This window comes from Mesoplodon densirostris, chromosome 9 (genome assembly GCF_025265405.1).
Source record: "Mesoplodon densirostris isolate mMesDen1 chromosome 9, mMesDen1 primary haplotype, whole genome shotgun sequence".
NCBI lineage: Eukaryota > Metazoa > Chordata > Mammalia > Artiodactyla > Ziphiidae > Mesoplodon > Mesoplodon densirostris.
In genome coordinates this window covers 107,066,184-107,091,948 of record NC_082669.1, presented here as the reverse complement: position 1 = coordinate 107,091,948, position 25,765 = coordinate 107,066,184, and the positions used below count along the sequence as shown (strand labels likewise).

The following is a 25,765-nucleotide window of genomic DNA, read 5'->3' as shown; positions in this document are numbered from 1 at the left end:
GATCCAGTTCTTTTGTAGAGTTATCTTCTATCCCTCAATCTGTGGATTAAGATCCATCCACACTGAGCAGACCGCAGGGCTGAGAGGCTAGATGGAGGAGGGGGACGGGCATGTTCAGGAAGCGGGATGGCAGGGGGGGCAGTGATCTAGGAAGGATGCCTGAGGACACACTGCGCTTCCCAGTTCGGTGTGACTGTGAGTATTCTGGCCTCTAAAGAAGGAACGGGACTTTGGAACAGGAATAATGCATAATAATCTTCTGGGGCCTGAGAAACCCTCAAGAGCATTCAGTTCCCCTTTGCTCTGATTGCAGCCTAAGGAAGCAACCTTCTGATAGCTAATTTGGTTTCCCAGGTAATCTCGAGGGCATTCTGGCTTATTATGCATCCATCTCTCAGAGCCTGATTAGGGAGGTCCTGAGAGCCTGGTCTAACCGGGTTGCATCACAAAGTCAGGGGTCTGGTGCTGCAGGGCTGGGAGCCAGGCTCCATACCTGATGGCCTCACTGAGGTGCTGCCAGGTAAGGGCTCTAGGGCAGGACCATGGGGGTTGGGAAGTGAAGGACAGAGCGCAGGACCCCAGGGGACTGATGACTGCTGATGGCGGCTGTGAGCCGCAGCACCCAGCCAGGCCCTCGGAGCCTTACGTCTTCACTCTTGGGAAACAATCCTAGAGAAGTGGGCCAAGAAGTATGTTCGTGTTCATCCAGTGTTGTTCTATAATCCTGGAAAAAATCATCCACTTGCCAACACTCTTAACTCTTCTTTTCCCAAGAAAGGCAGACTGTCACATTCAGTGCCTCACTGGATGTGCCTGGAGTCTTGGAAGCTTGATGGGCCTACGTTCTCCTACAAGTGGAGAGCTTGTTTGGAGCATCTAGCAGGGGCACAGCTACTCCCATACCCTTGACCAAAGAGCCACCCTCCTCTATCGGGGAAGGGCAATCTCACTTCAGAATAATCTGAATGAAATAGTAGAAAATCGTATCCAATTGTATGGTACAACATAGCCAAGAAAGACTCAGACAGAAATGCAATGATGGCTCAATACTACAAAATGTATGACTGTACAGCAGGGGCTGATTGAGTTCCAGAAGAAGTAAGCCCAAGCCCCATGCCAGGCCCTGTGGCTATGCCAACTTCTGGGCTCACCCCTCCCCACTCTTCCCCTGGAAAGCTGGGGCTGCAGCTTTCTTGGCCACGTGCCTCTCCTGGGGTAAGCCAAGACGCTGACAGCCTCCCATAGGTCCCAGGCCTTGGTTCCCGGGAAAGGAAACCAAAACAGAGAGTGGGAGATGAAGAAAAAGAAAAAAGAAATGAAGCATCTTAGATATTAAGGGGCTGGGTAGAGTTCCTCCTGTATCCAGCAATAATAATAATAATAATAATGAGGGAGGGGGGTGAGACGTGCTCTGGGAAGAGGGATGTTTGGGTGGGCACAGGTACGCAGGCTCTGAGGAAGGGAGCAGTTCTGACAGGTGTGCAGGTGGGTGCCCAGAGAAGCTGCTCAGGAAGCTCCCCAGGGAGACACAGGATGGTGAGAGCACAGCTTAGGAAAGACTGCAACTATGCAAGTGTCTTGTGAAAAAGATGTAGGCAGCTGGGGGTATAGCTCAGGGGTAGAGCATTTGACTGCAGATCAAGAGGTCCCTGGTTCAAATCCAGGTGCCCCCTCTGTCATGATTGTTTTTCACTCCAGTGGAAGTGATACCTCCTTCTTCTGTGGAGGCCCAGCCTCATGGAATCTAAATTTCCAATAAGGGAGAAAGACTTCAGTATTCCTCCTGTGACATTTCTCATGAGCTACATTTTCACCTCCTCAGCCATACTCATTTCCTGGAGGGGCAGAGGAAGTCTGCCCTAAGCTTTCTGTGTGTTTCCCTTGTGCCTAATTATTACCATCCTGATTTTATTTGTTTATACCAAGCTAGCTTCAAAAAAATAGGATCTGAGGCACCTTGCAGTAAAAGATGCAATAAAAGTCCACCAATAGAGCAAGTATTAAAAGGTAAGGGCAGGGCTTCCCTTGTAGCACAGAGGTTCAGAATCTGCCTGCCAAAGCAGGGGACATGGGTTCGAGCCCCAGTCCGGGAAAATCCCACATGCCGTGGAGCAACTAAGCCTGTGCGCCACAACTACTGAGCCTGCACTCTAGAGCCTGTGAGCCGTAACTACTGAAGCCCATGCGCCTAGAGCCCGCAACTGGAGAGAGCCTGCATGCAGCAACAAAGACCCAACGCAGCCAAAAATAAATAAAAATAAAATAAATTTATTATTTTTTTTAAAAAAAGGCAAGGGCTGACTTACATGAGGTAGTCAAAATCATAGAGACAGAAAGAAGGCTGGTGGGTACCAGGGGCTGGTGGAGGGGGGAATGGGGAGTTATTGATTAGTGGGGACAGAGTTTCAGTTTGGCAAATGAAAAAGTTCTGGAGATGGATAGTGGTGACCGTTGTACAACATTATGAATGTGCTTAATACCACTGAACCGTATACTTAAACATGGGTAAGATGATAAGTTGTTGTGGGGTTTTTTTGTTTGTTTGTTTGTTTTGCGGTACGCGGGCCTCTCACTGTTGTGGCCTCTCCCGTTGCGGAGCACAGGCTCCGGACACGCAGGCTCAGCGGCCATGGCTCACGGGCCCAGCCGCTCCGCGGCATGTGGGATCTTCCCGGACTGGGGCACGAACCCGTGTCCCCTGCATCGCAGGCGGACTCTCAACCACTGTGCCACCAGGGAAGCCCAGATGATAAATTTTATGCTATGTGTATTTCACCACAATTTTAAAAATTCAAGGGAAAAAATAAGGCAAGAACTGAACATTTGAGAGAGGATGTAAATTTATTATTCCCGAGAGCCCAGGTTAGGAGAAGCTACTGCTGCTGAATACAAAACTTATCTCTGAGTTTCCTGGTAATCAAACAGAAGTGAAAACACACCAATTCATCAACTGAGCAAAATATTGTACTAGCTCTGAAAAACAGCAGGTTTTATCATATGATAGGTCTTTATAGATGGAAGGTTGGGAAGATGATGGTTATTGCCAGGGCAGCCAAGTACAGTCACAGAGGTTGTATATTACACAACTCCACCAATCACATTGTCCCTGGAATTATGTAACATACAGACCCTAGATATTGTCCATATTTTATCTCCTTTACAAAAGTAAGCATAAACTGTGCTCCACACACATATGTGCATAAATATGTGTGTGTGTGTGTGTGTGTGTGTGTGTGTGTGTGTGTAGGGGGCAGAGCTCACTAGTTAACTACCCAAAATACATTCTTCCCTCTTGCTTAGTAATAGAACTCTGATTTTATACTGAGCATTTATGTTCCCAACTAAAAGACCACATTTCCTGACTTCTCGTTGGCTAGGGGAGGTAAATGAGTGATAAGAAGCAGTCATCAGACAAAAGTTCTGGGAAAACTTAAAAGAAGGACAAACATGGCATGTCCCCTAATTCATGCTTCCTACTTGGAGCATAGATGTGATAGCTGGAGTGCCAGCTGCCAACTTGGACCATGAGTCAACCTTGAGAATGGGACCCACATTTAAGGGAAGGCTGATCAGAGAGATAAAAAGAGCCTGTGTCCCTAAAGACACTCTGGAGTGACCATGCCAGCCCTGGTCTGCTCACCTCCACATACTCTTTTTCAAAAGAAAGATAGACATTTCTAGCTTGTTTATACCTCAGAGAAGACACAAATCCAGATGATTCTGAGACTCATGCCCTTTCCCCATCAACAACTTTTCAAGCACTCGCTCAGTAAATCCTAGTTACTCATTTAAAAAAGGCTCCTCTAACAAGGCCATTTCCTACACCAGGAACCTCCCATTGTTACAGTCAGTGGGAGGTCCTCTCACCTCCCCTGTAACAAGGTAAAGCAGTGCAGGAGAAAAGTCTACGGATGCAAGTTCCATGGTGCACCCAGCTCTGCCTGGTTCAAGCCCACCTCTCTGCAGGTTAAAGAGAGCCCAGGGGACCGTGTGCATTTGGATTCTTCCTTGCCTGGAAGTTCCCCCAAGAACTTCCTTTCTTTCACATCAGAAATGCATGGTACAAGACAACATATAGACTGGGAGAAAATATTTGCAAGTGATGCAACCAACAAGGGCTTAATTCCCAAAATATACAAACAGCTCATACAATTCAATTTTTTTTAAAAAACCCAGTCCAATCGAAAAATAAGCAGAAGACCTAAATAGACATTTCTCCAAAGAAAATATACAGATGGCCAATAGGCACACAGAAAGATGCTCATCCTTGCCAATTATTAGAGAAATGCAAATCAGCACTGCAATGAGGTACCACCTCACACCATCATTAAAAAGTCTACAAATAATGAATGCTGAGAGGGTGTGGGGAAAAGGGAACCCTCTACACTGTTGGTGGGAATGTTAATTGGTGCAGCCACTATGGAAAACACTATGGCCTTTTCTCAAAAAACTAAAAATAGAGTTGCCATTTGATCCAGCAATCCCACTCCTGGGCATATACCCAGACAAAACTATAATTTGAAAAGATACATGCACCCCTATGTTCATAGCAGCACTGTTCACAACAGCCAAGGCATGGAAACAACTTAAATGTCCATCGACAGGTGAATGGATAAAGAAGATGTAGTATATATATATATACATATATATATATATATGTATATGTATGTATATATATTATGGAATATTACTCAGCCATTAAAAAGAATGAAATAATGCCATTTGCAGCAACATGGATGGACCTAGAGATTATCATACTAAGCAAAGTAAGTTCGAAAGAGAAAGACAAATACCATATGATATCACTTATATGTGGAATCTAAAATATGACACAAATGAACATATCTATGAAACAGGACAGACTCACAACATAGAGAACAGACCTGTGGTTGCCCGGGGGTGGGGGGAGGGAGGTAGGGAATGATTGAGAGTTTGGGATTAGCAGATGCAAACTATTACATACAGGATGGATAAACAATGAGATCTTACTGCATAGCACAGGGAACTATATTCAATATCCTCTGATAAACCATAATGGAAAAGAATATATATATGTATAACCGAGTCATTTTTCTGTACAGCAGAAATTAGCACAACACTGCAAATCAACTATGCTTCAATAAAATTAAAAAATAAATTAAAAAAAAGAAATGCATGGTACTATGGTGAATGAGTCTGTACTGAGGAGCACAATAGCCACTCTCATTTCTAATTGGTTATCAGCAGCTGAATGCAGTTCCTAACTGGTGGAGTATGATTCTTCTAGCAGCTGGAAAAGGCAGTTCTACAGAGGTCTTGCATAACTAACTTAGCAGAGTGATAAAGTCATCCCTAGATTTCAGAGGAATTCGTGGTCACCATGGCCCTTAGACTGGTGCTGCTCAAAGTGTGGTCCAGGAACCAGCCCAAGACCTCTTTGTCGATGCTTAGAAATTCTACAATCTGACACTGGCCAACTCTGGCTGTAGTGGGTCTCAAAGTCCGCAAGTCTGATGTACTAGTATTGAGCTGTGACAGCTTTTTTTTTTTTTTTTTTTTTTTTTTCTTTTTGCGGTATGCGGGCCTCTCACTGTTGTGGCCTCTCCCGTTGCGGAGCACAGGCTCCGGATGCGCAGGCCCAGCGGCCATGGCTCACGGGCCCAGCCGCTCCGCGGCATATGGGATCCTCCCAGATCGGGGCACGAACCCGTATCCCCTGCATCGGCAGGCGGACTCTCAACCACTGCGCCACCAGGGAGGCCCTGTGACAGCTTTTTAAGAAACTAAAAATAAAGCTAGTCTTTGACAAAAGATAGTTGGAAACTCACTGCTTGAATTCATGCCCTTGGAGATATGTTTCTCAGCATCCTTGGGCTGGAGCAGTAAAGAACTTTAGGTTTTAGTCTACTGTGGTCATCAGGGCCCTTGGGTGCCTGCCACAGAAGGTAGACTAAGCTGTAAACATTTATTAAAAATATATATCTCAGGGGCTTCCCTGGTGGCGCAGTGGTTGAGAATCTGCCTGCCGATGCAGGGGACATGGGTTCGTGCCCCGGTCTGGGAAGATCCCACATGCCACGGAGTGGCTGGGCCCGTGAGCCATGGCCGCTGAGCCTGCGCGTCCAGAGCCTGTGCTCCGCAACGAGAGAGGCCACAGCAGTGAGAGGCCTGCGTACCACAAAAAAATTAAAAAATAAATAATATGTATCTCAAAAAATATATATATATATATATGTATCTCACTAGGTAGGAGTGCTGGAAAAAGAGTCTGCAGACTAGCCTTCCAGGAACAATGCCCCAAGCTAAGCTGCAGAACTGGCCTGATGAAAAACCACCACCACTGCATTGGTGCTGCCCAGCTGGAGGTACCAGTTTCCTTCCCAGAAACCAGCACGTGCACTACATCTGTACCAAACAAGCCCTGAACACTGGACAACTGGACAATGACACCATCCTTGCGAGCAAAACGGACTCTATACCTCCCTCTTCTCTCTTCAAACCTTACACGAGTACCTCTCATTATCGGAGCCTGGACCTATTCCAGAAACTCAAAGGATCCTGGAGAACAGAGTTTTCTAACTTCTCTTTTGAGGGCCTTGCAAGGAAAGAAATTCCCCATACACAACAAGGGCATTTGAAATGCTCTGCACAGTCAGAAAACATGAAAGCATCCTTTGCAATCACAGCAGATTTTTGAATACTTAGCACCAAAAATAAGAATGCAAATAATTTCATTATTAATTTTGTGTGTTATTTACATGTTGCAGTGATAATATTTTAGATACTTTCGGTTAAATAAATAGATCTTTAAAATTAACTTTAATAATTATTTTTGCTTTTTAATGTGGCTACTAGAAAATATATAATTACATTTGGGGCTTGCATTATATTTATATTGGACAGTGTTGCTCTGGATGAAGCATGACCTCAGAATATAAGACCTAGATAATGTTACCAATGTGGAAAGGGTGGACTATATAATAAATGATGCTGGGATAACTGGCTCCTAAAAAAATCACGTAAGATCCCTACTTCACTGCATTAAAAACAAATTCCAGATGGATTAAAGACCTAAATATAAACTCAAACTTTTAGAAGAATATACAAAATAAAATTGTCTTAGTCCATTGGGGTGCTATAACCAAATACCATAGACCCAGAAATTAGCACCCAGGGCACTAATCCCATTCATGAAGGCTCCACCCTCATGACCTGATCACCCCCCAAAGGCCCCACCTCCAAATATCATGACATTGGGGATTAGGTTTCAATGTATGAATTTGGGTGGGGGCACAAACATTGTTTATAAAATATGTATAACTCAGGGAAGGCTTTCTTAAACACAACTCCAGAATCACAAACTGTAAAAGATAAATTTGATTGTATCAAAATTTAAAGTTTTATATGACAAAGATTCCTTAGCAAGGAATTCTGCAACACATATGGTGGAGAACAGATTTGCACCAGAATATAAGCAAGATGAAAAGTTTCTGGAGATTTGTTGCAAAACATCGTGAATATACTTAACACTATTGAACTGTCCACTTAAAAATGGCTAAGATGGTAAATTTTATGTTATGTGTTTTTTACCACAATTAAACATTTTAATTATTTAAAAATATAAGGGGACTTCCCTGGTGGTGCAGTGGTTAAGAATCCGCCTGCCAATGCAGGGGACACGGGTTCAAGCCCTGGTCCAAGAAGATCCCACATGCCGCGGAGCAGCTAAGCCCGTGTGCCACAACTACTGAAGCCTGCGCGCCTAGAGCCGGTGCTCCGCAACAAGAGAAGCCACCGCATTGAGAAGCCCGTGCGCCCCAATGAAGGCCACAACTAGAGAAAGCCCGTGCGCAGCAACGAAGACCCAATGCAGCCAAAAATAAATAAATAATTAAATAATTAAAAAAAAAAAAAAACATAAGAATTCCTATAGAGCAATCAGAAGAAAAAAAAAAGTTAACCCAACAGAAAAAATGGACAAAGACAGAAAAAGCAATTTACAGAAGAGGTTCTTTTTATGACAAATAAACATATGAAGAGATGCTCAGCTTTGCTAGAAATCAAATACATGAAAATTAATTAAAATAATAGAGGCACCATTTTCACCCCCCTGTCAAAAGTCAAGTTGAGGTTTAACTAGATCGAAAGTTGGTGAGGGAGGAAATATTATTTTCATTTGCTAACAATGAGAGTATAATTGGTACACTCACTGTGGAGAAAATCTTGGCAATCAAAATAGTAAAATAAATATTAAAATTATTTAAAACCGTAATTTTAAAATTAAAAGTGTGCATACAATCCAGATATTTCATTTCTGGGTATATTCCCCTGAGAAATCCTAGCATAAATGCATCAGGAGATGCTCATCGCAGCACCGCTGTTAATTTGCAAAAAACAGGAAACATTCTTAGCATGTCCATTAATAGTGGAATAGATAAATAAAACTTCCTGGAGTCTTATCATGTATAAAATAAAGCAATTAAAAGGAAGTTTTAGCTGAGTGTCCAAGATAAAATAGGTATCAGGTACCAAAGGCAGGAGTGAAATTTGAAAGTCAGGTCTGATAACCAGATGAGTCACCCACCTCGAGGGTATAAGAGGGTCAGGTTGTTGGAGATCAGAGTATGGGTGAGGAATACTTTTCTGGAGAGATGTGCTGTGAGCATCACTCTTAAGTCTAGCAAAGGGGTTTCACGCAGTCCACCGAAGGCCCTGGTCCACGTGCCCTGGGGTTGGGGTTTGCAGTGAGCTGTGTCCAGCACAAAGCTCTGCAGGTGGAGAGGAGCCGGCTGCTCTTTGGAATTGGCCTGTGCTGCCAGAGTGGGTGGGAACAAAGGGCACATGAGTATTTCCCGCAGGCCACACAGCCATTCTGGAGCAAATCAAACTCTGTGCAAGAGGATGGGTCGTGAACCCCAACAGAGAGAGTCTGTGTGACACAGATCCCGGAAAGCCAGGAGAAAAATGCTTTGCCAGGTCATGGGAGCAGTCGAATGCTCCTGATGGAGACCTCGGAGGAAACCCGAGGAAATGCCTGAGGAGTAATTTCCAGCACTTGCCAGGCCCAGGGAAAGCAAACCTACCTCATGACAGTACTGATCAAGGAGGCGCTTTCTTATTTTCCTCATCCTCTCCTCCCTCCCTTCCTCCTCCCCACCCTAAGTGCTGGGAATGAATGCCCGTGGAGGAGAGAAAGGAAGGACCATGTTCCAACTCTCCAACTTCTAGGGGTGGAGAGAAGTTGAAGTCGATTTCACAGGACTTCCCTGGTGGTCCAGTGGTTAGGGCTCTGCGCTTTCACTGCTGAAGGCCTAGGTCCAATCCCTGGTCGGGGAACTAAGGTTCGGTATGGTGTGGCCCCCCCCCAAAAAAAGTGAAGTCAATTTCAGAGTATTGATTATTACATGAGACTGGACATTTTAATTACAAATTCAGACTGTTACCTAAGTCTTATTATTAAAGTCACTTGGGCAAGAGAAACATCTCACTGAGAAAATTTAAAGGGACAGTGAAAGGCAAAAATGAAGTTGCTTTGATTATCATCTCTTGGGTCCCACAAGTTCAATGTGCCAGATATAAGAGCAACATAGATAACTGTTAAAAATACGATGTCATGTGCAGAAGAATTTAAGATGCAAAATTATACATTTGCATTATGCCGTCTGGGTTTTTAAAAGATACACAGAACAATACTAAATACTGTTACTGAATGTGAAAGTATTAAAAATGGGACTTGTATCTAAAATACATAAACTTGTCAAAATTCAACCAAAAAAACCAGTTAGAAAATGGGCACAAAGTATGAACAGACATTTCACAGAAAAGGATATACAGTTGGTAGATAAGCACTTGAAAAGATGTCAGCATCATTAACCATTAGGGAAATGCACATTAAAACCACAACAGAATGTCACTACACACCTATCAGCACAACTGAAATGAAAAAGGTGATAACACCAGACGCTGGTGAGGATACAGGAAAAATGGATCACTTGTATATTGCAGCTAGGAATGTAAAATGGTACAACCACTCTGCAAAACAGTTTGGTAAGATCTTACAAAACTAATTATATGCTTATATATGTGGTGGTTAATTTTGTGTGTCAACTCGACTGGGCCATGGGGTGCCCAGATACTTGGTCAAACAATACTCTGGGTGGGTCTGTGAGGGTGCTTTGGGATGAGATTGACACTGGGGGAAGCCAGTTGCCATGTCATGAGGATACATCAAGCAGGGGATAGAGGCCTCCTGCCAACATCTGTGTGAGTGAGCCAGCTTGGAGGGGCTCCTCCCACCCCAGTGAAACCTTCAGATGATGCAGCCCCCACTGACATCTTACCCACAACCTCATGAGAGATCCTGAACCAGAGCCACCCAGTTAAGCCACCCCCAGATTCCAGAATCTCTGGAACTGCACGATATGAGACTTACTGTTCTAAGCTGCTGAGTTTGGGGGTATGTTGTTATGCACCAACATCTAACTAATGCCGAGCCCTTCTGCCATCAACCCGACACCTGCCCTAGAATCAACCAAGCCTCTGGACCACTTTGGGGAATGACACAAAAGACAGGGATTGGGCGATGAGAGAGAAATCCAAAGAAACAAAAAATTTAGAGAATTGATGTCGTCGCGGATGGCAGGGGATGGCTAAAGGAAAGACAGGAAGAAGTGAGCAGTGTGGGGAAGGATACACGTGAGGCAGAAGGCTAAAGTAACAATGTGAAAGTTCAAGTGCCTTAAACAGACAGGGAATTGGGATGTGAGCTGGGAGAGATGCTTATCTCCATCCCACTTTATAGGTTATTTGAAAGTGGGCTCAACTGAAAAGCTGCCGATGAGTCTCTGAGCTTCATCTTCTGCCTGTATATCAAGCCAGGTACAGACTTTGTTGCCCCAAACAGAACCTTCAGTGACCTTCCAAGCTGGTGCCAAGAAATGATGGTGTTTTTTGGAAAAGGAGGATATTTATGGCATAAAGGGGTACAGGTACAATTGAGCTCTCTGCTGAGTCAGAACGGGCAGGCTGTGTGTCAGTGGAAGTGTAAAGCTTGTTAATTACAGGTTTCCTCTGCCAGCTGGGGGTATAGCTCAGTAGTAGAGCATCTGACTGTAGCTCAAGAGGTCCCTGGTTCAAGGCTGGGTGCCCCCTTTGAAAGTTCCCTTTTCCTCCTTGAGCTAAATTGACAATATTGCACCTCATAGAGACCACCCTCAAAAGGAGAGCCTGGCTGGAGCTTACAGCACCTTAGATGGCCACCCCTTATGATTCAGGGTCCTGTCAGACACTCGGCCCTGCCTTGACGATGAAGAACAAGACCAAATGCATCCCCAGTACCCTCTTTGAGGGTCTGTTTCCTGGGATCCCAATGGTACCAATTTCTGCATTATTCAGGGTCCAGTCCAGAGACAAAAATTGCACTGGTCGTTTTAACAGAAAGCCCTTAATATAAATAATTGTTAATCTGTGTGTCAGTTTCTCAGGGCTGCTGTGATAATGTGCCACAAAATAGATGGCTTAAAGCAACAGACATATATTGTCTCACAGTTCTGGAGGCTAGAAGTCTGAAATCCAGGTATGGGCAGGGCCAGGCTCCCTCTGAAGGCTCTTGGGGAGGGTCCTTCCTGGCCTCTCCCTAGCTTCTGGTGGTTGCTGGCAATCCTCAGCATTCCTTGGCTTGTAGATGCATCACTCCAATCTCTGCCTCCAAGTTCACATGGCTGCATTCTCCCTGTGTGTCTCTCCTCTTCTTATAAGGACTCCATCATATTGGATTAAGGGTCCACCTGACTCCATTGTGATCTCATCTTAACTAATTATATCTTTGATGCCCCTCTCCAAGTAAGGTCACATTCTGAGGTACTGGGGGCCAGGATTCAACACATCTTTTTTTGGGGGGTGGGGACACAATTTAACCCATAACAATTGGAAATCACAGGACTGAAAGGGTGAAAGGGAAGATTAAGTATCATGGAGGGAGTACCTGCAAGAAACCACTGTGACTCCCGGGCTATGGACACAGCTGGAGGAGGATGAACTTACTCAACCTTACAAACCTGGGGTGGGTCTCTGTGGATCCGGGACCCCAACCCCTAAAGCGGTGCGCTAGTGTCCCTGAGGTGACATGACAAAGCGGGCCCTATGAGCACCAAACTGCAGGCGGCAATCCCCTGGGATGGACTGTCACGGTTGGGGACACGGACAGGAACCCAGTAGGCAGGAAGGACAGTGCTCCTTCCTGCCCCTGCCCAACAGTGTCCCCCCAGAGCCCTGCTGGCAGGACCAACCAGGAAGCCACCTGGCAAAGGACCAGAGAGGTTTACAGAGTCCCAGACCCAGCAGCACAGAGCAGAGCACAGAAAGGCGAACTGGGAGCCTAGAGACAATCATTTCTTCAGACGGTTCATCTCACCCAACAGTGAAAGGGTTGACTACATGGAGATCTGGGGCAACGGGAGAGAGGCCAGCCTGCGTCCTAGGGTGTGGCATTGTATGCTCTGACCCATATCCGGTCCATGTGTGTCCTATCTTCGAGGTGTTGCATGCTTGGCCAGGCCAGTGGGGACTTTGAGTCTCAGGTGCTCAGCACAAAAACCACAATGGAGATGTCACTATAGACCCTTCCAGCTTTCAGGGAATGCTCCCCAGGTTATACCTCCTCCAGCACTGACAGTAGAGAGGCTGTGAGCTGTGGGAGAAAAGAGCCCGTTGCTTCTACTAAGGCAGGGGGATGAGTCAGCAGTAAAGCAGGTCTGGCAACTCAGCCAACCCATTCTGAAGGGGCAACTGGGGCAGCACATGGAATGGTGTTAATTGGACCTTGCTGACGTGGCAGGGGGTATAGCTCAGGGGTAGAGCATTTGACTGCAGATCAAGTGGTCCCCAGTTCAAATCTGGGTGCCCCCCACCCTTTTAGTCACTAAAGGTGGTAAGGGAGTTCCAATTTCCTCTCTGCTTGCTGAATCTGGCTTCTGCAGCAGGTAAAGAGTCAAGAGAAGACCCTTTGGACCCAAGCAAGGCAGCTCTGCTCGGACGATGTGTCTGTCCCACTCCTCTGATCTTCCCACTCTCCCCTCCCCTGGTCTACCATGCAATCCAGCTTGTACGTTGATCTCCTGGCTGAGGATGAGGACTTTGTCCTTTGAAGGTAGCCAGAGAGAATCTGAGATCACCTACAGAGGAAGAATAGTTGAACTGCTGGCTGACTTCTCAACAGTTGCAAAGGAAGCCAGAAGCTAGTGCAGTAACACAAGCAATATGTTGAGAGGAGATATCAGCCAACTTAGAATTCTACTCCCAGCCAAACCATTCTTCGAGAACAGACACAAGCTGTCGGAGAGTTTATGGCCAACAGATGCTCACTAAAGAAAAATCTAAAATATATACTTTAGAGAAAAGTAAAATGATTCCATATAGGAGGTCTGAGATGCAAGAAGGAATGTTGAACAAAGAAATTGGTAGATATGCAAGTAGATCTAAAAGTCGTTGTCCATATAACACAGTGTTAATGTCTAATTTATAAGGTTTTTTTTTAAAAAAAGATAGAACTAAAATATTAGCTAACAATAATATTTTAGGCAAGGGCTCATAAGAATTAAAATGTCTTTATGTAGTTGGGAAAGAAGATGAAGATATTGATTAACTTTAGAGTTTTAAAATTTGCATGCAGAAATTTCTAGTGTATCATTTAAAAAGTTGTAGTTTTGCTGAGAAAAAGGAGGTATGGGAATGGAGGGTATATGCTGATAGTCTTGCTAAACACTCATTAATTCTAATAATTTATTTGTTGATTCTTTTAGATTTCCTACATAGATGACCATGTCATCTAAGAAATTTGAAATTTTTATTTCTTCTTTCCAATCCTTATTTTATCTCTTTTTCTTACCTTATCGTAATGGCTAGAACCACCAGGATCATGTTGAAAAAAGGTGTTGATGGTAGATATCTTGTTTTACTCTGATTTCAAATGAAAAGCTTTCAACATTTCACCATTAAGAACATGCTGTGTGGACTTCCCTGGTGGCGCAGTGGTTAAGAATCCGCCTGCCAATGCTAGGGGACATGGGTTCGAGCCCTGGTCCAGGAAGATCCCACATGCTGCGAAGAAACTAAGCCTGTGCATGACAACTAAGCCTGCGCTCCAGAGCTCGTGGGCCACAACTACTGAGCCCGCGTGCTATAACTACTGAAGCACACGTGCCTAGAACCTGTGCTCCGCAACAAGAGAAACCACCGCAATGAGAAGCCCACACACTGCAACAAACAGTAGCCCCCGCTGGTTGCAACTAGAGAAAGCCTGCGCATGCAGCAAGGAAGACCCAACGCAGCCAAAAATAAATAAATAAAATAAATTAATTTTTTTAAAAAATGTTGTGGGCTACACTTTTTGTAAATGGTCTTTATCAGATTAAGGAATTTTCCTTCTATTTCTAGTTTGCAAAAAAATTTTTTTTATCATGGATCAATGTAGAATGTTTTCAAAACCACCCCCTTTTTTGCAGCTATTGAGATAATAATATAATTTTTCTCCTTTAGTCTATTAACATGGTGAATTACACTTAATTGCTTTTTGTAAAATTAAACACACTTTGCATTCCAGATATAAAACTAGCTTGGTCATGAAGCGCTATCAGTTTCATATATTTGTGGATTCAGTTATATAATAATTTATTTAATTTTTTGTACCTATATTTATGAGTGAGATTGGCCTATACATTTTTATATACTATCCTTGTTGGGTTTTGGTATCAAGGTTGTGCTAGCTTCACAAACGAAGTTGTACAATGTATACATCTTTTCTATTCTTAGAAAGGTTTTTATGCAAAAATAGAGTTATTTTGCATTAAGTATGTGATAAAACTCACCAGTGAAAGCACCTTATCTGAATTTTGGGGGGAAACTTTCAAATAACTGTTTTAATAAAATTACTATTTAAAACTAGAGGACTATTCATCTTTTCTGTTTCTTCTTGTGTCAGCTTTGGTAAGTTGTAGTGTTTTTAAAGTTCTTGCTAAATTTCCACATAACAAAGTTGTAAAGTCCTTGGACTCTTAAAACATGATGCATGGATTCAGATTCTAGATCATAACTGAGTGACCTTGGCAAAGTTGCTTAACTCTCTCAGCCTTAGTTTTGCCATATATAAAATGGGCATGATAATAGAAATGAGCGAAATAAGTACCTAGTTTGTGGAGTTGTTGTGAGGATAAATAAATTAGTATTTTAAAAGTATATAGAATAGTGCCTGCCACATGGTAAGTTCTTTGTACAGGTTTGTTAAATAGATTTAAATTTTTGTACATTATTTTTCGTAATGTTCTATGATTATTATTTTAAAGTCTAAAGACTGAAGCTTTTCATTTTCTTTTAATTTTTTAATTAAAAAAAAAAGTTTTCTGGCCACGCCATGCAGCATGTGGGACCTTAGTTCCCCGACCAGGGATTGAACCTGCACCCTTTGCATTGGAAGCGTGGAATCTTAACCACTGGACCACCAGGAAAGTCTCAATGCAGCTATTTTTTTTTTGAATTTTATTTTTTATACAGCAGGTTCTTATTAGTTATCTATTTTATACATATTAGTGTATATATGTCAATCCCAATCTCCCAAGCAGCTTTTCTTTTTAATTCATGCTTTTGATTATTTTTGTCTGCTTTCTTATTTTTCTTATCATTTTCACCAAAAGTTAATCAAACTTATTTTGATTTTCAAAGGCCAACTTTTGGCTTTGTTAGTCATCTCTGTTGTGTGTTTGTTTTCCATTTCATTGATTTCTGTTCTTCCTTGTATTTCCTTTGTTTCTCGTAGTGTTCTTTTTTTAAAAAATAAATTTATTTATTTATTTATTTTTGGCTGCATTGGGTCTTTGATGCTGCATGTGGGCTTTCTCTAGTTGCAGTGAGGGGGGGCTACTCTTCATTGCAGTGTGAGGGCTTCTCATTGCAGTGACTTCTCTTGTTCTGGAGCATGGGCTCTAGGTGCGCAGGCTTCAGTAGTTGTGGCTCACAGGCTCTAGAGCGCAGGCTCAGTAGTTGTGGCGCACGGGCTTAGTTGCTCTGCAGCATGTGGGATCTTCCTGGACCAGGGCTCAAACCCATGGCCCCTGCACTGGCAGGCAGATTCTTAATGAGTGCACCACCAGGGAAGCCCTCGTAATGTTCTTTTATCCAGTTTTTTTCCCCTAACTTTTGAGATGGATCCTTCATTTATTTATATTTATTCTTCTTTTCTAGTATATTGCTCAAAGCTATAAGTATTCCTTTAAATGCTGATTTAGTATCTGTCAATGGATGAGTGGATAAAGAAAATGTGGTATATATATATATATATATATATATATATATATATATATATATATATATGGAATACTATTCAGCCAGAAAGAAGAAAATCCTACCATCTGTGACAACATGGATGGAACTGGAAAAAAAAAAGTCAAACTCATAGAAACAGAGAGAGTAGAATGGTGGTTGCCAGGGGCTGGAGGGAGGGAGAAACGGGAGATATTGGTCAAAGGATGCAAACTTTCAGTTATAATGAAGAAGTTCTGAGAATCTGCTGCACAGCATGCTAACTACAGTTAATAATATTGTATTGTATACTTGAAAGCTGCTATGATAGTATATCTTAAACACTCTCACCCGTCCCTGAAGAGAAAAGGTAACTATGTGAGGTGATTGCTGTGTTAATTAACTTGATCGCAGTAAACATTTCACAATGTATTTATATCATATCATCACATTGTACACTTCAAATACATTACAGTTTTATTTGTCAATTATACTTCAATAAAGCTGAGGGGAAAAAGAAACTAAACAAAAAATTCTAAATTATTCTTGATGCTTTTGTCTGATTCTATTAGTTAGTGAGAAAAGTATGTAAAAATTTCCCACTCTAATTCTAGATTTGTTCTCTTTGTTATTCTGTCAAGTTTTTGCCTGACGTACTTTGAAGCTATATTATTAGAAACATAAAAAATAGGAATTCTTATATCTACCTGGTAAATTCAGCCTTTTAGCATAAATTCGTGATCTTCTCATCTCTAATAATATCTCAGATCTTCAAGTCTATTTTGTCTGATAATAATATACACCCACTTTCTTTTTGTTAATGTTCTACAAGTCATATTTTTTCATTCTTTTACTTTCAATCTTTCTGTATGCCTAAGTTTTAGATGTATCTTTTGTAAATAAAACATAGTTGGTTGTTTTAACTCAATGTGATAATCATTGTCTTTTAATCTGGGGCATTTAATTTCTTTACTTTTAATGTAATTGCTGATGTTTTTTGTATTCAAATCTACCACCTTATTTTGTGCTTCAATATGTGTCGCTTATTTATGTTTTTCTCTCCTTCTTCCTTTTTTTGTTTGATTGAGATTTTTGTAATGCCATTATTTCCCCATTAGTTTGAAAAATATAAATGCTATTTGTTCTATTTTAGTGATTATGCTAGAAACTCAATATGCATAGTTATTTTTCAAAGTCTCAAAGTCTGTGGTTAACCAATAGCATACCCTCCTCTTAGGTAATACAAACATCTTAGAACACTTTAACTCCACTTTCTTTCCTCCCATCTTACATTATTCCACATGTTGTTTTAGCCTCATTATTGTTACTGTTTTATACAGTCAATGTTCACTTAGATTTATTCATGTACTCACTATTTCTTTGCCTCTTTCTTCCTTCCTACATCTCTATCTTTCCATCCAGATAGGTTCTGAGCTGCTTAGAATATCCCCTTACGAATTTCCTTTAGTGCATGCCTGTTGTTGATGAATTTTTTCAGTTTTGGTTTGTCTGAAATTGTCTTTTATTTTACCTTCACTCACGAAGGATATTTTACCTGAGTACAGAATTTTATGTTAACAGTTACAGTGTTTCAGTACAGTTCCTCAGTATCCACAGGGGACTGGTTCCAGGATCTCCCACCCCAGATACTAAAATCCATGTATGTTCAAGTCCCTTATATAAAATGGCATAGTATTTGCATGTAACATATGCATATCCTCCCATATACTTTAAATCATCTCTAGATTACTTATAACACCTAATACAATGTAAATGCTACATAAATAGTTGTCAGTGTGAGGCAAATTCAAGTTTTGCTGTGTGGAACTATTTGGAATTTTTTTCCAGATATTTTAATTCTGCACTTGGTTAAATCTGTAGATGCAGAACCCATGGATACTGAGGGCCAACTGTATACACAATTCCACTGCCTTCTGGCTTTCATTGTTGCTCTTGAGTACTCAGTTGTTAATTTAACTGGCACTCCACTGAAAGTAATATGTCTTCTTTTTTATTACATTTTTAAGAGTTTCCTGTTATCTCCGATTTTCTGCAATTTTACTACAGTAACTCTAGGTATGGATTTCATCTTGCTTATTATGTTTGAGATTCATTAGGGTTCTTGAATGTAAGAACTGATGTCTTTCATTAGTTGTGAAATAATCTCAATGGCTGTCTCCTCAAATATTGCATCCACTTCATTCTCACTCATTTCTTCCAGGACTCCATTTAAATGGACATTAGACCACCTCATTGTAGCCTCTGTATTTACTACTCTCTATTCTGTGTTTGTCATACTTTTGTCTCTCCATGCTTTATTAAGGATAGTTTTTCTTCCCAATGTTCCAATTCATTGATTTTCTCTTTACCTGAATCTGTTCACTGGGTAGAACATAGACATATTCATTGAGTGTTTAATTTTAGTTATTGATTTTTAGATACAAAATTTCTAAAAACTCAAAAAAATTTTTCTAGGTTGTTCTCTTTTCAAATCTTCTTAGTCACTTTTTATGCTTTCCAGTTTCCTACTGAAATATTCAAGCTTGGCCTTTCTCTCCTTGAACACAGCAAGCACTGTCATTTTACAGTGTGTTTCTGACAGTTCTAATAAAAAAGTCCCCGTGTTTAGTTATATGATCTGTTGTTTCTGTTGATTTTCACTGATGGCATTTTGCTTCCCCATGCACATAGTTATCCTTGATTGTGTGTTGAGCACTGTATTCAAAATTTTATTTGTAGAACTAACTCGAGGCTGGGGATAATAATATCTTCCTTCATTTGCTTTTTCCAGGGACCTGAGCAGCTCTAGCAGTCAAAGGACCTCAACATAATATCAAGGCTTGAGTTTTCTGGGCCTTTCGGATGTCACAAAGACCAGTCACAAATTCTTGCAGTGGCTGTTTTCTTTCAGTTCACCCTTACTCCTCAGGATTCCAGCCCAAAGCCAGAGATAGTTTTACAAGTGTCCCTATTCAGGTGGGCCCAGAATTCTGACTTTTATCCCCTTAGTCCTGGGAGGCTTCCAAAAGTTCCACTTAGCCTCTCAGCTGCCTCTTTTGGACTGAAAAACACACTCAGGGCCAAAACAGCCTGTAGTATGGAGCATTCACTTTCTGTTTCCCATCCTTCTCAAATCTCCCCCTAGTATTTTCTGTCTAAGGTTAGTTCTTTGATTCTTTTAATGAGATGCTTTTAATAGTTTTCCAGCTTTTTAATTTGTCTTCATAGGAAAGAGTGTTTCAAATCACCTTGTCCATTAAGGAACGTGGGGATTCTTTTGCAGGTTTCTTTTTACCATTTATATCTCTTAACTATTTTATCTGGATTTATAGATCTTATTATATAAAGTAGGGTCTACTTTTAGGCATTCTCACTAAGGAAATACCGACTGAGGTTCAAAAAAGAAAAAGTGGTAGGAGAGAAAGGAGGGAGTAGGGAGAATCAAGTGGTCCGAATCTGTGGTAGAGGCAACACCCTGAGAAATTCCCAGGCGGGGGAAAGGGGTTTTACTTTTGACGTGGTTTTCAAGTCTTTACAGTCACTTCTGGAAATTAGGAAGGAAGATGTATATACACCCTCCATGCTTCTCGAGCGGTAGCAGCAAGAGCACAGAGATGGCCTTCTTTCTGGAGATCACGGCAAGGCTGAGGAAATGCGAAACTGAAGTCTCCACACCAGCCATGAAGGACGAGTCCCCAGGGGGAGTGGGGGGGGGGCTGGGTTAACGTCATCAGCCTCTTCAGAGAAATGTGACCTCAGCACCTCTTGTCTGTGTGACAGTCAAGGGAGGAAACTTGGAGCTGGTCCTAGTCTGGACCCTTAATTTTTATAACAAGACATAGCACATTAATTTAAATTTCAAAGGTGGAAGGAAGGGCCTGAAATTACAGCCCCTGCTTCAGTCATTGAAAATGTGAGCAAAGCAGGGGGCATGTGGATTTGAACCAGGGACCTCTTGAAATGCAGTCAAATGCTCTACCCCTAAGCCATACCCCCCACTTTAGGCTTGAGGCCAGGAACTGTGTGGTTGTTAGGGTCGGGCACACAGTAGCCACCTACGAAGTACTTGTTGGATACTTCCCCCGGGCGCCCCCCACTTTTCATTAGCACCTTTTCACCCATGGTGCTGCTTTCTCCCTGCCTATTCTTCCACATGTCCCAGGAAGTGGCAGGTCTTCTCCACTGTAGTCCGCTCTCCCGTCTTCCCCTCTCCAGGCCTCCTCTTGCTCAGGTCGTGGTAATGGCACCATCCTTTACACCTGGTCATCTGAGTCTATACTGCCGCTTCTACTTCAGCCGGCACAGAGTTATCAGGAAAAGGCCGTTGGTTCCGGGTCTTTAGTGAACCTCAGACTCAGCGCAGGGAGAGCCTCCTCCACACGCCGAGGCCTCAAGGAGGTGCTCACTGTTTCACTCGTTCATTCATTCACTCAACAAACACTCACGGAACATGTTAGGTGCCAGGCCCTATCATCCATGTTGAGGACACAGAGACAAACAAAACATTGTCCCTGTTCTTCAGAGTCTTAGTCCAAATAGGAGACGAGCCCATGAACTAAAGGATTTCCAAAGGGTGGCAGAAGCCCAAGCAGAGAGCTCTGGGAGCAGGGAGTCGGAGCTACCCCGCCTGCGAAGTCAGGAGGGGCTTCTGGAGGTGATGGGCAAGGAGTTTGCTGGAAGCAGCAGCTGGAGAGGTTTTCCAGCCAAGGCAGGAACAAAATCACAGATAAATAAGTGGGTCAGGTGTGTCTGGAACTCAGTGAGGCTTGAGACTGATGTCACATATAAAGTGTGCTCATCAACCCAGGAGACACTTTGGAAGTCTGGATTCCTGCTGATGAGTAGGACTCAGCCACCACGACTGTCACTGGAGGAAGGCTTGTGACACACGGCACGACTAGCCATAACTTCAATTAATTAAAACCCCAGCTGTCTAACTGTAGACACGAGGAGGTACACAGGTTTGCCCAGGTAACCTCAAGAACACCGTGTGTACTAGAACATGGTAATGGGGTGCCCCAGGGCTGTGGGTGACAACTGCCTCCTTCCCATTTGATTTCTTATTTATTTATATTTACTTCTTATCACAGTTAAAAGTGACCTTAGCAAGGGGGCACCCAGATTTGAACCAGGGACCTCTTGATCTGCCGTCAAATGCTCTACCCCTGAGCTACAGCCACAAGCCTGCCTCTGCTGTTAACTGCACCTCTTGATCTGGGCACCTGACTGCCGTTTCTGGCCTCTTACAGCCCAGCTCCGGGAGCAGGCGGCCTGCCCCGCGACAGCCTGCTCGCACTACCCTCACTCACTCACTCGCCCACCTCCAAACACCTACTGAGCAGTTTCTATGTGCCAGACACATCCTTCCTTCTCCTTCCATTTTCCCTGGCTCCGCCTACCTCTGCCACCCCAGTTCCGTCTGCCCTGCAGTGGGCCATCACTGGCTTTCCCCACCTCACAGGGCCGTGGTCCCCGCCTCCTCTCCTGCACTAAGGCGCTGGGGAGCAGAGAGGGCCCTGCACAGGCTGGGGAGCGGGGACGAGAGCCTGGCCAGGACACCACCCCCTGAGACACAGATGACCCCCCCCTTCTCCCCTCTCCACGCGCTTCCTTCATTCAACCCCCTTCATCCACTCAACCTGCAAATATTGTGGAGAAATAAGTTGAACCAGCTCCGAATTTCATCTCGAGGAGAAAACTGATATGGGGAGGGGGTGGAACACCATGATGACTTGCTTGTGAGCCCCCGGGGAATGGAAGGCGGCGGGCGGCAAGCGCCATAGCCGTAGCCGAGGGTGGGCAGCCCCGCTTGGGCAGCGGGAAGGGCGAGGCAGGCAGGGCGGAGGCTGTCCTCTCACGAGAAAGGCTGGGCGCGGGTGTGGAACGGAGCCGGGGCGCCCCCTGCCGGCCACTGAGGGAGAAGCTAAAGCAGGCTTCCACTCCCCCAGCCACCCTTCCTCTCCCCACGGAAGCGGTCTCCAGAAACGTCTACGAGGCTCATGGACTTTGGGGAAGTAGCTATTTCGTCCAGAAATACTGAGAAGAGACCTAGTCCCCAAGGGCTGGTTGGTGGCCAGTTTTCCTGGCACCCGAAGTGACCGCACACTTACTGGGCCCTCCTCTTCTCTCGAGGCCGCTGTGACCTGCCTCCTTTCATTGACCCAAGGGGGTGACATTTTCAGTTTCAGCTACCTTGGGGGAAGAGGGTGGCAACCAGCCCCCCAGCACAGATGATGGAGCTGGAACTGGTCCCTGACCAGGTAGGTGTCCTGGGGCACAACACCTGCCTATATGGACCCTCTCCCTCACCAGGCGAGCCCAGGTCGGCCCAGCCTGGTGGGCACCTTCCCTGGCAGAGACCCGGCAGGATTTCACCGGCCGGATCCTGCTTCATATCGGACCCCCGGCCCGCAGTCTCCACCCCCGTGACACCGGCTGCCACTCCGGGCCCCCCTGGGAAGTGGACTTGTTTGAACAGCTGTGCTAGGAAACAGGCCTGAGGGGCTGAAGTAGCCAAGGGCCTGCGCTCCGGGCTCGCAGGGACAGGCCCTTGGGTGGTGGGGTGGAAAGGAAGACCCCGAGAGAAGACACGCTGAGGACAGTCTGTGGGAGGGACCCGCCCACGGAGACACTGGGGATGGGGAAGGCACAGCTCTTCCACGTTGTTTTAGTTCATTGTCGTTACCAAGAAAGAAGCCGTAACTAAGCATAGTCAAATTTTTCAGTTACCCACGAAAGCAAGAAACCAGGGCTTTTCAGCCGGGTGAAGAGTGCTGCCGCTGAGCAGCGATCACAGGAACTGCTCCAGTGGCGGGAGAGGCAGGAGAGAGGACCGGCCGAGGGTCCTCAACCCATTTGTTGCACAAAATGTCCAAAGGATGTTGTTAGTGCTGCTTTAGGTTGAGGAAACACTGGCGATTTTTACACTGTCATACCATAAAACAGAAATATTTTGACTTTTATGGCTTCCCTGGTGGCATAGTGGTTGGGAGTCTGCCTGCCAATGCAGGGGACACGGGTTCGAGCCCTGGTCTGGGAAGATCACACATGCCGCGGAGCAACTAGGCCCGTGAGCCACAACTACTGAGCCTGCGCGTCCGGAGCTTGTGCTCCGCAACGAGAGAGGCCGCAACAGTGAGAGGCCCGCGCACCGCGATGAAGAGTGGCCCCCGCTCGCCGCAACTAGAGAAAGCCCTCGCACAGCAACGAAGACCCAACACAGCCAAAAATAAATAAATTAATTAATTAATTAAAAAAAAAAAAGAGCATAGAAGGGGTGAAGTAGCCGTCTCAGAAAGTGAGAAAGCAAAGGTATACAAGACTGCCTAGCTACGTTCAATGCTGACTTGAGATTTTGGTCACAGGTGAAGTTCGTCAGCACAGTTGTATGATTTTCCCCAGTAATGTTAGGTTGCTCGGATGTGGGCACGGAATAAGCGAATAGCTGCGTTGTGATTTTGCCAGGTGGGTACAATACAGGGAGAGAGGGCCAAACAGGTAAGAGATTTGCAAGAGAGTGGTTGATGCGCTGGGTCATGGAATCCAAGCTGTGTGGGCAGGAGGAGAGAACACGCGGGGGAGGTGGGTGATGAAAAGCCAAACGGGAACAGGAAAGAGGACCTGACAAGGTCAGAAGACAGAGGTGATGGTCAGATGCTGTGCTTGAAGTCAAGACCCCAAAGGTGGAAGCATCACTGATGACCACAAGATGTGCATCTCACATGCCTACTCTCTGCACTACAGTGCTGAGCTGCGGGCCACCCACCACCCACTGGTCTATGTGTCCCTTGAGAACAGGGATCCTGCCTCACTTTTCTTAATGATGCTCAGCCCTGAGCCTGAATCTAGTACATAGTGTTTAATAGATATTTGTTGAATGAAAGAAAGGGAAGTAAATCCTATATGAACAGCTGTGCTGAGTGTCCCTACCTCCTCAAAGAGGGAAATGAGTTCCTCTGAGTTTAGGGCTGAACAAAGGACAGAACTCAGGCCAGGTGGCTGAACCACAGGTAAAAAATTCCAGGTACCTCCTTAAAAGTTAAATGTTTTTCTACAAGCTTTTATTCCTTAGAGCTTAGTGTTGACACACAGGACTGTCTCCATGTGCCCACCCTCTCCCTGAGCTGCTTCAACAAGGGCTTCCTTCTCACATCTGCACCTGGGGAAGGTTGGGGCAGGGGGCCGTAGGGAGAAGAGAGAGGACGTGTAAGGGCCTGTGGAGGTCAGACACACAGGAGGGGAGAGTGGGGGAGGAGCCCAGGGCTAGTTCATGCCTTCAACAGACATTTCCTGAGCCCCTACTGTGTTCCCATCTGTGCCAGGTGCTGGGGACCCCTGGCTGATTAAGACCTCAATCTTGGGACTTCCCTGGCGGTCCAGTGGGTGGGACTTCCGCACTCCAAATGCAGGGGGCGTGGGTTCGATCCCTGGTTGGGGAACTAGGATCCCTCGTGCCACACGGTGCAGCCAAAGAAAAAGACTTCATCTTGACGCCAAGGAGCTCATGGTCCAGAGAACTGTGCCCACTGCAGATATATCTGCCAAGGGACAACGTGGTCATCGTCCTGGTTTCAGGCCGCCAGGGTTAGTCTCTGCACCCAAGGCCAAGGGGCCTCTGTGGCTTGAGCTGCATGTGCAGACCAACAAAGAGAAATGATTGTCTTGTAAACGCCCTTGTGCACAGCAAGAGGGAGGGAGAGAGAAGGCAGCAAGGGCTGGGGGACTAGGAGAGGGAGCGACGCTCAGCCCAGCTCATCACGCCATCGGGCAACAGTCTAGTGTCTCTCCTCCAACCCAAAGAGTGCAGGGCCAGACAAGGTTTTGTTGTTTCAAGTTTCAATCTGATCACTCCCTCTAGCGATATCTGTTGAGTCTGTTTACCCAGCATCCATCTCTCCAGCTCTTTATTAATCCCCCATTTCTCACCTTTTCCCCCAAATACTCTCTCCTGAGAGATGAGCTCTAAGGTTGGTCATGTGAGTGAAGAAAACAAGGGGGCACCCGGACTTGAACCAGGGACCTCTTGATCTGCAGTCAAATGCTCTACCCCTGAGCTATACCCCCGGTTACAACTGTCCTGCTAATATCATTTCATGTCCAGAATCACGGTGCATTAACACTGACAGTCAGTGGCAGAGATTAAATTTCAACTGATAAAACAAATTTTTAAGCAATTTAGATCAGAGAAGGAACTGACCTCCAGAAATTCAAAAGTTATCAGGACTCTCCCTTTTCTTTGCTTCCTTCTCAAATCAGCTTTAATGTCTCAAACCAATCTCTCCACGCAGCTGAGACCCCACCTCCAGCACCTCTAGGCTCACATCTCCACACCGTGGTTGCCAGAGAGAAAAGGGCTTAACTCTGAAAAATCCTAGAGAAGGCCTGGCCTGGCTGGGCTCTACTGCAACCAGGGGACAGGGTACTTAAGTGGTATAACCATTTCAGGAGTGATGTCACATAAGAATGTATCTGCTCCCACCCAGAATACACGTCTATA

The 25,765-nt window shown here is 44.5% G+C and overlaps 3 non-coding genes across 3 annotated transcripts; 2 read left to right on the top strand and 1 right to left on the bottom strand.

Moving 5' to 3' along the window:
* Positions 1-1,601: 1,601 nt before the first annotated feature.
* Positions 1,602-1,673, top strand: TRNAC-GCA (transfer RNA cysteine (anticodon GCA)). The gene has a single exon. It is a non-coding gene; the product is annotated as a tRNA-Cys (tRNA).
* An 11,140-nt stretch (positions 1,674-12,813) lies between these two features.
* Positions 12,814-12,885, top strand: TRNAC-GCA (transfer RNA cysteine (anticodon GCA)). The gene has a single exon. It is a non-coding gene; the product is annotated as a tRNA-Cys (tRNA).
* A 12,375-nt stretch (positions 12,886-25,260) lies between these two features.
* TRNAC-GCA (transfer RNA cysteine (anticodon GCA)) lies at positions 25,261-25,332 on the bottom strand. Its single transcript has one exon. It is a non-coding gene; the product is annotated as a tRNA-Cys (tRNA).
* Positions 25,333-25,765: the final 433 nt, after the last annotated feature.